At 38.7% G+C, this 15,504-nt stretch overlaps 1 non-coding gene across 1 annotated transcript; it reads right to left on the reverse strand.

Moving 5' to 3' along the window:
* Positions 1-10,680: 10,680 nt before the first annotated feature.
* LOC117715869 (small nucleolar RNA SNORA17) lies at positions 10,681-10,812 on the reverse strand. Its single transcript, XR_004607669.1, has one exon. It is a non-coding gene; the product is annotated as a small nucleolar RNA SNORA17 (small nucleolar RNA).
* Between the last annotated feature and the right edge of the window lie 4,692 nt (positions 10,813-15,504).

Raw genomic sequence — 15,504 nt, forward strand, 5'->3', positions numbered from 1 at the left:
CAGATGCCCTGCAACTTGATGATTTGCTTGTTGATTTAGGTTGAGAGAAATTGTCATTCTCTTGTAATCATGAATTGAAGGTGTCCTGAATGAAGCTTCCTCAGATGCTAGGGCTATCATGTGAGAACTCAAAAACATCTTCCATGCCTCAAAGATCAAAGAGATAAAAAATCCAGCTGTTAGATAACAACATTGTTCTTCTTATAGAAATCCAGTTAGACCAGCCCAATTTATTAAAGATATATATATTTTTAATCCCCAGTGTATAGTGTTTTTTTTTTGTTTTGTTTTTTTTTTTTTTTTGTTAAAAATGAAGTATACATAAGTGTTCGGGTTCACTTTAGAACTTCAGTTTGATTTCATTGATCAATCTGTCTGTTTTATCCCAAGTATCATGTGGATGTTATACAAAATACCATGTGGTTTTTATTATAATCACTCTATAATAGAGATTCATATCAAGGATTGTGATACACAGAGTTCTTTCATTGTACCTTATTATTCTAGATATCCTGGATATTTCTTTTTGTATATGAAATTGAATATTGTTCTTCCAATTTTATTTGAATTTTGATGGGAATTGCATTGAGTCTGTATGATTGCTTTTCGGTAACGGTCATTTTTTTTTCTATGCTGATTCTATGGATTCATGAGAGAACCTTCCATCTTCTGATAATATTATTCAACTTCTTCTTCAGAGAATTGATGTTCTTGTCATACAGGTGTTTAACTTGCTTGCTTAGACTTATACCAAGATATTTTACACTATTTGTGGCTATCGTGAGTTTATTTTTCCTTTGTATATAATTAGGCTACCGATTTTTTGAATTAATTTTCTATCCAGCAATTTTGCTGAACGTGTTTATTAGCTGTGGGAAATCCCTGGTAGAATTTTTTGGGTGACTTTTGTACACTATCATATCATTTGCAAATAGTGATTCTTTGACTTGTTCCTTTCCAATTTGTATCCCCTTGATCTCCTTTAGTTGTTTTATTTAGCTAGCTAAAACTGCAAGTTGTATTTTTACAGACATTCAGAGAGTGGACTGCCTAGTCTTGTCCCTGATTTTAGTGGAATCACATTATATTCTTCTTTCTTTAATTTTATGTTGGCTGTGGGCTTGCTGTGCATTACCTTTATTATGTTTATATATGTGCCATGTATTCCTCATCTCTCCAAGACTTTTAACATGAAAGGGTGTCTGATTATGTCACAGCATTTTTAAGTATCTTATGAGAGGATCATGTATTTTTTCTTTCTAGTTTTTTATATGATGGATTATATTGACAGATTTTCTTATGTTGTACCATCCATGCATTCCTGGGATAAACCCTAGTTGATTACGCTGGATGATTTTTGATGTTTTCTTGGATTCACTTTGCAAGTATTTCTGCATCAATGTTCATCAGAAAATTTTGTCTGAAATTCTTTCTTTGTTGAATCTTTGTGTGGTTTATGTATCAGGGTGACTTTGGCCTCTTAAAAAGAATCTACCAGTGTTCCTTCTCTTTCTATTTTGTGAAATTATTTGAACCATATTGGTACTAGTTCTTTTGGAAAAGTCTAGTAGAATTCAACATTAAAACCACCTCACTCTAGGCTTTTTGTTTGATCGTGTGTCTTTTAATCCCTGCTTCTATCTTCTTATGGGTTACAAGTCTAATTAGATTGTTCACATAATTTTGATTTAAGTTGGTAAAGTGGCATCTATTAAGAAAGTCATCCATTACATTTAGATTTTTCAATTTTGCAAAGTACAGATTTTTGGTAATTAAATTTTTGACTATCTATAATGTCTGTTATGTCCTCTTTTTATTTCTGGTTTTCTTATTTATAAAATACAATAAAATTGATTTTTAGTTATTTATTTTAAATCCCAGTCACTGCTCCCACCAGGTCACTCCCTTCCACAGTCCTTTCAGGGGGTGTTGGGGATGTGGTTTGAATGCACTGGACCATGCTTCCTATAGGTTATTTGCTTAGGGACACATTTATCCAGTAGGTGACTCAAGCTTATAGAATTCTAGAAAAGACAAAACCAGATTTAAACAGAAGTTAATACTTCTTGTTTTGTTTGTAATTTATTATATGTTGAATCCCTCTTTTGGTCAGTCTATAAAAGATGAGTCTCTTGTTTCTTCACAATTTTGAATTGAACACAGTTCAGAATTGGGAACAGAGAACACCTCATATTATCCTATTCTGGTTACTTGCTTTCATTTAAATCTCTGACTCATTGACTTATAAGATTCTATAAATATAACATATCTTACATGGAACAAAGTAAGAGAAGAAATGGATTACAAGGTATATAGAGAAATGATTATTTAGGGAGAATTTGGTTGTGCATGAATAAATATAATCAAAAGACACCTTATGAAATTCTCAAAGAATTGATAAATAAAATGGAAAAAATAGAAGAAAACATTGATGAGAGTTCTATGTCTTTATCTGAAGTTGGCTAGTGTGGAGCAGTAGACTGTGAGAGGCAGCTTGGTACCTGGTCAAGCACAGGCCTTGAACCCCAGAGACCCTAACGGGATGGTAGATGTTCAGCCTTGCTCCTGAGCCCTAGTTCCTTTCACTTAGGACAGTCCTCTACAGCCCCTCCCAAAGAGAGTTTAGTATCATGTAGCACAGGTAAAGGGTGTGACTACAGGCAGCAGAGCCTGAAGAGATCTCCATATTCATAGGTTACCTAAAGGCCAGAGGGCATAGCCAATTAAGCTTTCCTTCCCAGACACTCTTCTACTTGCAAAAGGTATTTAACCTCAGGCCTGCCCTGAGAACACGGGATCCAGCTTCATCCACTTTCCACCATGACAATAAACCTTTTCAAACCATAGACTACCTCTTGTCTTTGGAGCCTGCCTTGGGGGACTGTGGAAAAGGCCTTCAACTAATGAGCTACCTCCTAGTCTCCCATGGAGGAATTCTCTACATTCCAGTCAAGTAGCCAACCAACTCAAGCAAGCTAGCTAGGCCAGCCATGACCCAGCCAAGTGAGTTGCCTTGATCAAGAGTCTCCTTTCCCTGCAGGGTGCTAATGGAGCTCATCTTCTTCCCCTTCACCTATTTTGGCTGTGGACTGGTCCAGCCCTTATGCCTCCAGTCTCAACCATTATTTGGCATCTCAGTGGCACCTGGGAGTCCAAAGGCTGAGACTAGCTAATCCCTGTCCTCCTTCTTTTCTAAGGGTTTCCAACCCAAGAGCTCTGCCCCTGCAAGACCTCAGACTGGGATCTCCCACGCATGGAGTGGAGCTCTGTGGCTTTTCATAGCCCAGTGTCCACCCAGCGCAGCATGGAGTGAATTAAGTCAAATTCTGGGTCACCAGACATGTGGGAACCACAACTCCACCCAACAGAACCTGTGCCCACATATGAGCTACAGCTTCACAGGCTAGGAGAAGACTGGCTCCAATGTGGTTAGGAAGAGGCTTTTCTTGCCCATCCCAGATTGATGCACTGCTATCAACAAGACCACATGTACTCTAACAAGGCCACAACTCTTAATACTACCACTCCCTGGACCAAGCAGATTCAAACAACCACACGAACCTTTGTACAACTAGAGGCACTGATTTCCTAAAAATTGAAAATGCAACAATTCCAAGATATTATTGGAGTATCTGAGGCTCGATAGTATATAGAATCATTGAAATTCCTGTAGGTAGTCTCTAAAGTTGATGACTACACCAGATTCCCTAAAAATAATGAGATGCAAAGAATATACAATGCTTTTGTTGAAAAATGTAAGCAGAAATAAAGTCAAGCCAAGTCACTAAGCATGTGGGCAGAGGAAAAACAGTTAGACTTATGACTGCTCAAGCTTGTGTGATTTACTTTCAACCATTTCATGCTCTTCAGAGTAGACAGGGTGCCACAACATTTAGTCTTTATACTCTTTGGTTATAATTTTGCCTTCATTTACCCATTGCTTAATAGTGTTTTTATATGTTTTTTTTTAAATGAGAATGTTCACCATGTTCCATTGTCTGTTGGAACTATATAGCTCATTTTCTGCTTTTTTTCTTTCCTTCCTTTTTGCAACCCAACCTCTGTAAGTAAAAAAGGCTATATTCATATAGAGTAAGTCTCTAGATATGTGTCAGGAGTTCCATCATTATAGATATTTAGTACAGTAATCAGCTCCTCTTTGTAGTGATTATACATGGTCTTATACCTAAATCATTTCTTGAGACTCCTAGATGTTTTTTACTTCACTTATACAAAATGAAGAAGCTATAAAGATTGGTAAAGTCATAAACTGTCTCAATGTATTTTTATTTTAAGACAGGAATGAATATTTGGGGGAGAAGGAGAAGAAATGTTACAAATAGAATCTATATAATTTTCTTAAGTGCTTTTGTTGAAATCTTAATCTTTATTTGAATATACCATTAGGAAACATTAGAAAGTGGAAGAAACTAAGAGATTACATCTAGTTAGGAGTGAAAAGTATTATATAGTGTATTTTTAATAATTTTTTTCTGTTTTTGTTTTGTTTTTGTCCTTAGCACTTGGCATATTGTCTCTCATGGTCATTCTATATCTCTTTCATTCTTCAACAAATCTTTTCTACTTCTTGTTTTCTCTATCATGCATGCTCATTCTCAAAACAGGCCAAAAGAACATATTGGTGTCATGATGGGTAGACATTTGAGATTATGAAAGGCAAAAAAAACATGTCCTCCTTTAAACTTATTTTCAACTTATTTTCAACTTATTTTCCCAGAATTATTCACAGCTGGTAAACAAAGATTTAGACAATAATAACTCTGTAACTCTCTCATCTTAAAGTAAATCTATTTTAACAATATCACCACCTGATATCAAATCTAGAAATGTTAAAATATTTGCATTGAAACACACATGCACAGTGAAATCAAAGACAACATTTTCAATTAGTTTTCTGTGGCTTAGTTCCAATGGCTGCACAACTGATTAAAAATAATCTCTTTACAGTTATTGAGTTTAGCAGTTTTGCAAATTAGTCTCAAGGGTAAAGAGATATGTGGGCATACTCTAGATGTCAAGGATCAGCATCTAATGAAAACAGTTATGCTACCAATAAACTACCACATTAACCTGAACAATTGGCACTATCTCCAACAGTTCTATTTTCCATTGTAACAACCACTCTCTACAGCTCAATCTCTCTCTCTACAAAAAAAAAATGTGATTGACCTCACCAAAGTATTTCAGAATGTCCATATCCCAAACTCATAATTTAACTATACTTGAGAAGTCCATTTGACATGTAAACTTCAATATAAAATTTCTATAGCTTTGAAGGTCTGATAGAATTCTGCATTAAACCCATCTGGTCCTGGGTTTGTTTGTTTGTTTTGCTTTGTTTTGCTTTGTTTTGCTTTTTTGTTTTGTTTTGTTTTTTGTTAAGAGACTTGTAATGACTACCTCTATTTCTTTAGGGGTTATGGGACCCTTTAGATGGTTTATATGATCCTGATTCAACTTTGGTACCTGGTATCTGTCTAGAAAATTGTCCATTTCCTCCAGATTTTACAGTTTTGTTGAAGTTAAGCTTTTGTAGTAGGATCTGATGATTTTTTTAATTTCCTGGTTTTTTGTTGTTATGTCTTTCTTTTCAGTTCTGATTTTATTAATTTAAATACCGTCTTTGTGCCCTCTGTGTAGTCTGACTAAGGGTTTATGTATCTTGTTGATTTTCTTCTGGGTGTTATGGGGCTGGATGTGGAGCTAGCAACCTTGGTCTGCTCAGGGTAGATGCTCAGACTGGAAGGAATAAGTGCCATTGACAGGGCAGGGGTTCCTCCATTCCTGGGTCCTGCTAGTCCCAATTACTCTTGGTGTTGAGGTAGATGTTTTGGCTGCCTCACCTATGTTTCTGGGCATGTTAGAGTACCTGGTAGTAGAGCATCCTTTGGGTGTTGTGGGACTAGGTGCAGAGCTAGCACCCCGGGTTTGTTCAGGGCACTGGCTCAGACCAAAAGGAACCTGTTCCACTAGGCCCTTGGTCCTGTGAAAGCTCTATGCTGCAGTGTAAGGGAATGTGAAACTGGGAAGCCAGGAGTGGGTATGTAGGTGTGAAAACACCCTTATAGAAGCAAGGGCAGAAGGGATGGGATAAGGGGTTCTGGGTGGGGGAGAAACCAGGAGAGTGGATAACAATTAAAATGTAACTAAAGAAAATATCCAATTAAGAAAATAAAATTTCTATAGTCTAGACTTGGATAGTCATGTGAAGGTACAGTGAGGTTGATTTTTCCGGAACTATTAGCTTGTATCTGTCCCTTAAAACCTGACTTTTATGAACTTTGAAAAAAATCAGAAGACTTACTTATTAAACAACACAGTAGGAAGACACACATATCTCCACATGTACAGGTATTTATTCAAGATAAAAATGTTAGAGTTTCCTAACAAGCTTTTCAGGACTTTAGGAAGAGCAGTCAGTGCTCTTAACCACTGAGCCATCTCTCCAGCTCTCTTTCTTGTTTCTTTATGATATTTCACTTATCTATCCACCTATCTGTTCATCTACAGTTCTCTCTGTCTTTCATTATATCTCTCTCCCTATCTCTTCCCTTTATCTCTTATTGCCTAAATTTTAATTTAATATTTTTTGTTTCACATCAGATCATATATAATCTCTCTCTCTCTCTCCATACCTGAAACCCTCCACCCTCACACACTATCCCTTCTCTGAGCAGGGAAAAAATATCTTGTCAAGGAAGCTGTGAAGTGAATCACAGAGTATCCCACAGTACATACATTTGTGTATTTCTTTGTTTGCAAATGTGCATTGCAATAACTTCTTGGACTGATACAAGAGGACTCCGGCTTCTTCTCTATCAGTATTGGAACATCAATGGGGACTTATAGTGGATAGCCTATTTTTATCCTGTATCATAGAGGGCCTGTAATATTTTATTTGTAAGACTTGCCCCATTATGCACTCCAGCAAGCCATTGATGGGGTAGATGTTGTGTTAGAACAATTCAAAACTCTCGATTTAAGCCTGAGGTTATCTTATCTAGTCAGTTCTGGTGCCCCATCACCAGGCCCTTTTTGTAGGCTTACCAGCAACTTCCACAACCAATGCCAGCTCTATCTTGCTGACTAGGTAAGGTGCAGGGCCAACTCTTTCTAAGGATGCAGCTGGTGAGAGACATTACCTGTTCTCCTGCTCTCATGACCCCAGGACTAGCTCTTCTTCTTCCCATAGATGGTGAGCTCTTGGGTTTCAGTGTGTGCATGGGTCTGTTGTTGGGTTGAATTCTGGGTCCCACCTCTGTCTCTCCATGTATTTAGAGCCTCTCTTGGGGACAGAGGTGTGAGAACTCAACTATGTTCACTCCACACTTATGCCAAGCAGACATGGAGCCATAGGACCCTACTTGAGTTGGGGTAGTACAATCTGAAGTCTCACAGGGAGCCAGAGCTCTTGGGTTGGGAGTCTACATTCACACATCGAATCAATTATGCTGAACACCATTATCAACCCTTAATTAACAACCAGCTTCCTTTTACAGACAAACTGTTGCTGCCTCTCCCAGATACATAATTAATATAATATTTTTCTTCTTCAGCTGTCCAAGATAGACTTAAAGGATGCCTTCTAGGGATAAATTTCCTCAAACACCCTTGCTTTTCTAGTGTCATAACAGCAGACCATGATGTGGTTGCTCCCAAGTAGCTTAATGCTTACTACCCACCATTTGCAGACATCCCCTGGTGAGGTTCTCCTCCCCTATTTTGATCACCCTACAGGTTATCCCCACAGAAGAAAAAGATAGTGCTGCTCCCACAAACCCAGCAGAGACAACATCATCTCCCAGAACCTGCCTGTGACAACAAGTTGCCTTCCTCCAGATACCTCATCTGACTGAAGACTCCTGAGACACATGCTGAGATCCAGAGACTTGTGCTGAATCCTACAGAAGACAGACTTGGACTTTCCAGTTACAGATAAACTATCTTGCCATAGTCTATATAGTGTTTTCTTTGATACTTCCACCTCACCCCAAATTTCCACTACAAATGACACAGTCACACCAGAGATGTCTCTCTTTTAAAAAAGAAAAAGTGGGAATTGTAGGACCATGAAAGAACATTATGGTTTCTGGTCAAGCACCAGCTGGAAATCACCTGAGACCCCATTGGTTTCCCTGAAAACATGTATTTTGTCACACTTCCAGACTCTAGGCTCCTGACACAAGGTTGAAGACCTCCATTGATCTGCACCTTGCAGGCACAAAGGACAATACCCCTAACTCCTCCGCAAGTAGAGGGAATGACTACAGGCCACAGAGCCTCAAGACAGATCCCCATATTAATTAGATACCTAAAGGCCAGAGGGCATAGCCAATTAAACATTCTGTCCTAGACCCTCCTCTTTGCAAAAGGTATTTAACCTCAGGCATGTCTTGAAATTACCAGGGTATAGTTTTATCCATTTTCTTCCATGACAGTAAATATCTTATACCATAGCTTATTTCTTTTCTTTGGGACCTGCTGTGTGGAACAGTGGAGAAGGTTTTCAACTACTAAGCTTCTGCATAATCTCCCACAGATGACCAAAATTCTCAGCCATGGAGACCACCAGCCACCCAAACCTAGCCAGCTGTGACCCAGCCAAGAGAGTCACCATGACCAGAACTCTCCTCTCCCTTGGACCCAGCCAGAGCTTATCTCTCCACTTCTCTTCTTTTACTGTGGGCTGATCTAGCCTGTACTACTACTGCACTTCAGTCTAGGCCCTTTCATGGCCTCCTAGCAGTGCCTGAGAGCCCAACAGCCTAAGGACTAACCAGTTCCCAGCCACCTTTTAGCCCAGGGTTCCCCAAACTAAGAGCACTTGTTTCCCACAGGACCTCAGACTGTGCTCTCTCACCTAGAGTATATTTTTGCAGCTTAGACTTGATGTTTACACTGTTCTAGCATGGAGTGAATACAGTCAAATTATTTGCTTCTGTCTCCAGGAGAGGCTCTATCCATGTGGCAAGACAGAGGCAGGCCCTACACATCAGCCTGACAGGAATCATGCACACACAACAATGATTGATGAAAGAAGGTATAAGGGTCTCTCTTCTCTTGTCTATACCACTTCACTGAAGAAAAAAGGCAGGGACAGATCTGGTGTGCTTATGCCTTTGGGGATGGCTCACCTGCATCCAGTACATCCAGAGAAAGTTCTAAGTGAGATACACGGCCTTTTTTTCTCAAAAAATGTGGCAGGTGAATGTCAGAGCCAGCTCTCCAGATTGCATGACTCCATTGAGGCCAAGTGTCTTGTCCACTGCCAATGGTAAGTGCAAAAAGAAGGGGATGCAATGTCTCTCTAAATGCTACCACTGCACAACACACAATTGTCAGGACCAGCTCTCCCACACTCATAGGCTCAAGGCTAGCTCACTTGCAAACCTCACATCCAATGTCCACTCTGGTATGCTGTCCAGATGAGGTGAAAGGTCTGCTCTCTGTAATGCTGCAGCAGGTAAGGGATGGAGCCAGTTCTCCCACTCTGATAACTTTAGCACCAGATTTTCTGCCTGCTGTAGGTGGCATGGGGTAGAGTGGGCATCTCTTCCTAGACCATGGCACTACATAGCAGAAAAGTGGTAGTACCAACATTCCCACTATCAGAAACTCAGGTCCAACTTTTCTGTCTCCTGCCAACAGGCACAGCTCTACTGCACTGCATAGGCATGATGCAGGGGCCTGCTGCCCTTCATGTTGCAGCTGAAGAGGGGAAGGACAAGCTCTCCTGCTTTCATGAGCCCAGCACCATATCTCCTGCCTTTCACAGGTGATAAGAGGTAAGGTGGGTACCTCTTTCTCATTTATGTGCTGTACAGGAGACAAGTGCTAAGGCAAGCTCTTCTGTGCTTTCTTGTATGCCTCGGAAATCTTACCCACAACTCCTGCAATGTGTGGGCCCAGGGTTCCCTATGTACTGCAGTTGGCTAGGGCCAGGGTCAGGCTTCCTACTCTCTGATGTCCTTACAACCAGCTCTTCCAGAATGTTCAGGAAAGTGGTGGGAGAGTTTTGCACAGCCCACAAGGCAGTAGCAGAGATAAGGAATGTCTGACAAGTCTATTCTGGAAACAAACCTTGTTTCTTCAGGGACAGAGAGCCAGACATGCCTCTTGATGGCTGGCAAGTCTAAGACTTCTCCATAGTCCCATGTGGCATCATAAGCTACTCATATTAGGATGTTTCTCATAATCCTTCAGTCTCTATTTCTACCTCTTTTCTTTGTGCCCACATACTTCTGCTTCAACTTTCCTTCATTTCTCTACCAGGCTCTTACTTCTCTCAACAGTACCCATGGTCTCTGAGTGTCTTCTTGTCTCAGGAGTGGTCTCAAGAGTTCTATGCCCTTCTCATGCATTCTGGTTCTCGGCAGAGATCATTTCAGGCATGGTCTGTTTTGTAAGCCTGGCCAGGGCTAGATTTGTTTTCGTCTCAGTTTAACTCTTTGTCCTGGCACCATGGTGCAAGTCTGGTGGTCATCTTCAGCTTGATTCCTGATTTGATGCTGGAGTTGCCCTATGCCAGGCTTATTGTTTACTTCTGAGCAGGGACCAACCTTGAACCTAAGTGGAATTCTTCTAATTTCTGGATCCTCACTCTTGGAGATTGTTTCAGCCTATATGGCTCCAATCTGGTTGTGTTTGCAGTTTTCAGGGAATGTTAGGCTACTAATTACTCACATATTCATAGGTCAAACCACTGAGCAGAGAAAGATCCCCTCTCTTCTTTGCAACTTACTGACACATATGTGACACAAGAGCAACACTTTCAATGCCTCTAGGAGTCAGGAGTACATAACTATCTTAGTTATTCTAATTTTATACAACAGAGAAAAATAAAATTAAAAGATATAATACCACTTTTCTAGACTACATACATTCTTCATTATACTGTCCTTTGAATTTTCAAATAAATTCTAGACTGAGGTTATCAACTTTTGAAACTTTCAGGAATATTACTTGCAATACATTAAGTTTATTTACAAGTTGGAGATGGTATAGACTTAAATGTCATTTATGGTACTGGAGAGAATTCCCAATGGTTAAAAATATTTGCTTGCTTGATGTGTGTCTGAGTTTGATTCTCACTTACAAGATAATTGACAGCTGTTTTTAACTTTAGTTCCAGATGTTCCAGCAACATCTTCTGGGGTGTATACTGAATCACTTGGATGTCACATCTGCCACATGACAGTAGCAATCTATAAATAACACAATTAACAATGTGATAATAGGATTTCCCAAATTAGAAAAGAATTGTTCCTCTCATCGGCACAGTGCCAGCAAGTGCTGCTGCAAGGAGGAACTTGGAGAGATGTGAGTGATGGAGGAGTAGTGCAGTAGAGACTAAGCTGCTGAGAAGTGGAGCTCATGCTGTGATGAACAAGAGGGATGAGGTCAGTGTTGGAGCATATCATTGTACAGAGGATTTGATGAGTTGTTGTCTTAAGCAGATGTAGATTCATCCCCTGAAAAGCTGTCAGGATGTAAGGTAAAACCTAGATCTGCTCAATAATGGATACCTGAGATTAAAAAAAAAAAAACTATTTACCTTATAGATTTGACATCTTTGAAAGATGACCATTTACTGGATTGCTGCTGATGGCTATGTGTGGGCCAGTGGCCCTGATGTGATTGGAGTCCAGGTTGATGTTCAAGGACTCTGTTGTCTCCTGACAATATGTGGATGTTCATAACCTGTTTCATGGCCTGAATTTGTGCTGGTGTCTGTGGGATATAATGAACCCAGTGATTTTCCTGCTGTGAGTTGCCTACACTGTCACCTAAGACTATATTGGTCTCCAGGTCCAGGCTGCTGCTAAGAGCCATATCTGGTACAGGGTATTTGTGAATGTGTCTGCTTTCACCTTCTCTAGATATTTGTTGTTGATATGTACAAAACCTACTGATTTGTGCAGGTTAATTCTATATCCTGCCACATTACTCAATTTGTTGATCATTTCTAGAAGATTTCTGATAGAACTTTAGAAATCTCTAATGTATATTATTATTTCAGCTACAAATTTGACTGAAAGATGATTTTTTATTTCCCTGTTTGTATCTCTTTGAATTTATTTCTTGATTTATTGTTTCATTTACTCTTTCTATAACATTATTGGAAAGGAGTCTATTGTGAGAGTTTTAAACATTTCTAGAACCTTTCCGACTGTTACCAGTTATCTACATTTAACCTAACATATATAAAAGGACATGCTTTGTGATTTCCAAGAATATCACTTTGCCTTTGATACTATGTGTTATAAAAATCACAGTTTAGATATTTAATTACTCTCTGTTGCAACTATTTTCTGCCTCCATCATAGCATCATTGCATTTCATGGAGAAAACCACATAGTACTCCTGCTCTAGGGTTCTCAATTTGCCCCCTTCTTTTTCACTGACAAAAGATGATATCAGTAAGAAATGAACAATACAAATTCAGGGGAAGCAACAGTTCTCTCTGTCTCTGTCTCTGTCTCTGTCTCTGTCTGTCTCTCTGTCTCTCTCTCTCTCTCTCTCTCTCTCTCTCTCTCTCTCTCTCTCTTTTGATCACTTGTGCACATGGACAATATGATTGAAAAACCAGGATGCAGGTGCTAACCTAACTTTCATGTTCATACACATTATGCATTTCTCACTAAATTTCAAAGCGTGAGTATGAGTTTTTCATGCCTCACTGGACAATGAAAAACATAAAAAGTAAATTTTAAATTTGAATGTGTGGTCATCATTAGAATGATTATCTCAGATAAAGTTAGCATTTAAAAATTAAAACTGAACCATGCAGCTTAGCTTCTTCCCCTTACCCCAGACATCTTTCCTGTTCACTGAGTACTCTGAGTTAAGCCAATTTATTTTGAGTAGCCTGCTATCCCAAGGAGACTTCTATTCTCTCACAACCTCTCTACCCACCTTTATTGGACATGAAGATCCATAACCTCACTGACCTGTGGAACCTGAACCATACAGACCTAAAAATATTGAACCACACAGACCTGCTGATTTGGAAACACTCAGCCCAAGGATTCCCATCAGAGACCTGCCACACAGGACCACAGAGTTAACCCCTTCCTAATACCAACCATAACAGGAACATCCAGAAACCAAAGCCATTCAGATAGATAAAGGCCCTCAAAAAATCAACAAAATCCAGGCCAGTATGACACGTTCAGAACACAGCTACCCTACTAGAGCAAGCCCTTGCTATCTCAACACAATGAAAACACAAGAAAATGTCATTAAATCCAATCTCATAAACTTAAAAGAGACCTTTAAAGAAGAAATGAATAAATCCTTAAAGAAATAGAGTAAAATAAAATCAAACAGATCTCTTTAAAAAAGAAATAAACAAATCTCTTAAAGACATAAAAGAAAATTCAATTAAATAGGTGAAGAAAAAAATAAAATTGTGTGAGGCCTAAAAGCAGAAAGAGAAGAATAAAGCAAACACAAACTGAAGAAGTCCTGGAGATAGAAAACCTAGGAAAGAGAACAGGACAATCGATGCAAGCATCACCAACAAAACACAGGAGATGCAAGAAAAAATCTCAGGCTTAGAAGGTACAATAGAAGAAATTGATACATCAGTCAAAGAAACTGTTAAATTTAAAAAATTTCTGACACAAAACATCCAGGAAGTCTTGGAAACCATGAAAAAAATCAAACCTAAAAATAATAGAGAAGAAAGTGAAGAGTTTCTGCTCTAAGACCCAGAAAATATTTTCAACAAAAATATAGAAGAAAAGTTCACCAGCCTGCAGAAAGTGATGCCTATCCACATACAAGAACCTTCTAAAAATACTAATTAGACTGGACTAGAAAAGAAAACCCACCACCCACATAATAATCAAACACAAAGTCTACAGAACAAAGAAAATAATATTAAAAGCAACAAGAGAAAAATGGCATGTAACATATAAATGCAGATATATCAGAATTACACCCAAATTCTTAATAGAGACTCTAAGAGTTCGAATGTTCTGGACTATATCTTGCAACCTCTAAAAATGCCACAGGTGCCAATCTAGTTTATTATGACCAGCAAAACTCATAATCACCATAGATGGAAAAAATGAGATATTTCAAGACAAATCCATATTCAAACAATAACCATTTCTAAATCTAGCCCTACAGAAAATAATAGAAGGAAAACCCCAACCCAAGAAGGATAACTACATTCAAGAGAACAAGGGAAGCAGGTAATTCCATATCAACAAAAACAATGAACACCACACACACACACACACACACACACACACCAATAACATTAAAATAATAGGAATTAATACTCATTGATCATTAATATCTCTCAACATCAATGGACTCAATTCCCCAATTAAAAAACACAAGCTAACAGAATTGATGCAAAAACAGGATCCATTCTTACATGCAACAGGATCATACTAGAGGAATAGGACCACAGGCAGGCAAGCTGTTCCAGGACAGACCCCACTCCAGTTGTTGTGGACTCACATGAAGCTTTACAACATATTTCTTCTTTTTAAAATTTTGTTTAGGTTTTTTTTTATATGTTTATATATTTGTTTGTTCAAAGACAAGGTTTCTTTGTGTCCCTGGAACTCCCTATGTAGAATAGGCAGGACTAAAACTCACAAAGAACCGCCTGCCCCTGCCTCCAGAACACTGAGATTAAACATGTGAACTACCAAGACCTAGTTAAAAACTACTTCCAATCCTATTTCACATATATCCTGTGCTCTCCAACACAATTCTTTACAGACCTTGAATGAAAAATTTTCAATTTCATATGGAAAATTAAAAACCCAGGGTAGCAAAAACAATCAAGAACAATAAAAGAACTTCTCCAGGCATCATCATCTCTGAATTCAAGCTGCAGTGATTCTAATAAAAAACACATGGTACTGACATAAAAACAGAGTCGTTGATCAATGGAATCAAATCAAAGAACCAGAAATAAACCCACATACCTATGGACACATGATTTTTGACAAAGAGGACAAAATGTAGGTGTAACTGGATATCTTTATGTACATGAATGTAAATAGATCCAAATTTATTATCCTTTATAAAATTAAGTCTAAATGGATCAAAGAGCTCAACGTAAAACCAGATACACTAAACTAAATAGAGAAAATGGGGAACAGCCTTGAATGCATTGGTACAGGAGACTAATTAGGGCCCATTGTATATGCAGACATATAGATTCTGTATGAGGTTATTCAGACACAGACATACATGGTTTTTATTCACTTATAAGTGGATATTAGCCAGAAAGTATAAGATAGCCATGCTACAATTCACAGACCCAAAGAAGCTAAGTATCAAGGAAAGCCCATAGGAAGATCACCCAGGGAAATAAAATTGACATTGGAAATGGATGGACTGAAGAAAAGGGGATAAAGATAAGGTGTTGGGAGAGTGGTAGAAAGAGATGGCTTGGAGAGAGAATGGAAGTTGGTATGAGAACATCTCTGGGATGAGCCTGAGATGGGGAAGAGG

Source organism: Arvicanthis niloticus, chromosome 9, assembly GCF_011762505.2.
Source record: "Arvicanthis niloticus isolate mArvNil1 chromosome 9, mArvNil1.pat.X, whole genome shotgun sequence".
Classification (NCBI taxonomy): domain Eukaryota; kingdom Metazoa; phylum Chordata; class Mammalia; order Rodentia; family Muridae; genus Arvicanthis; species Arvicanthis niloticus.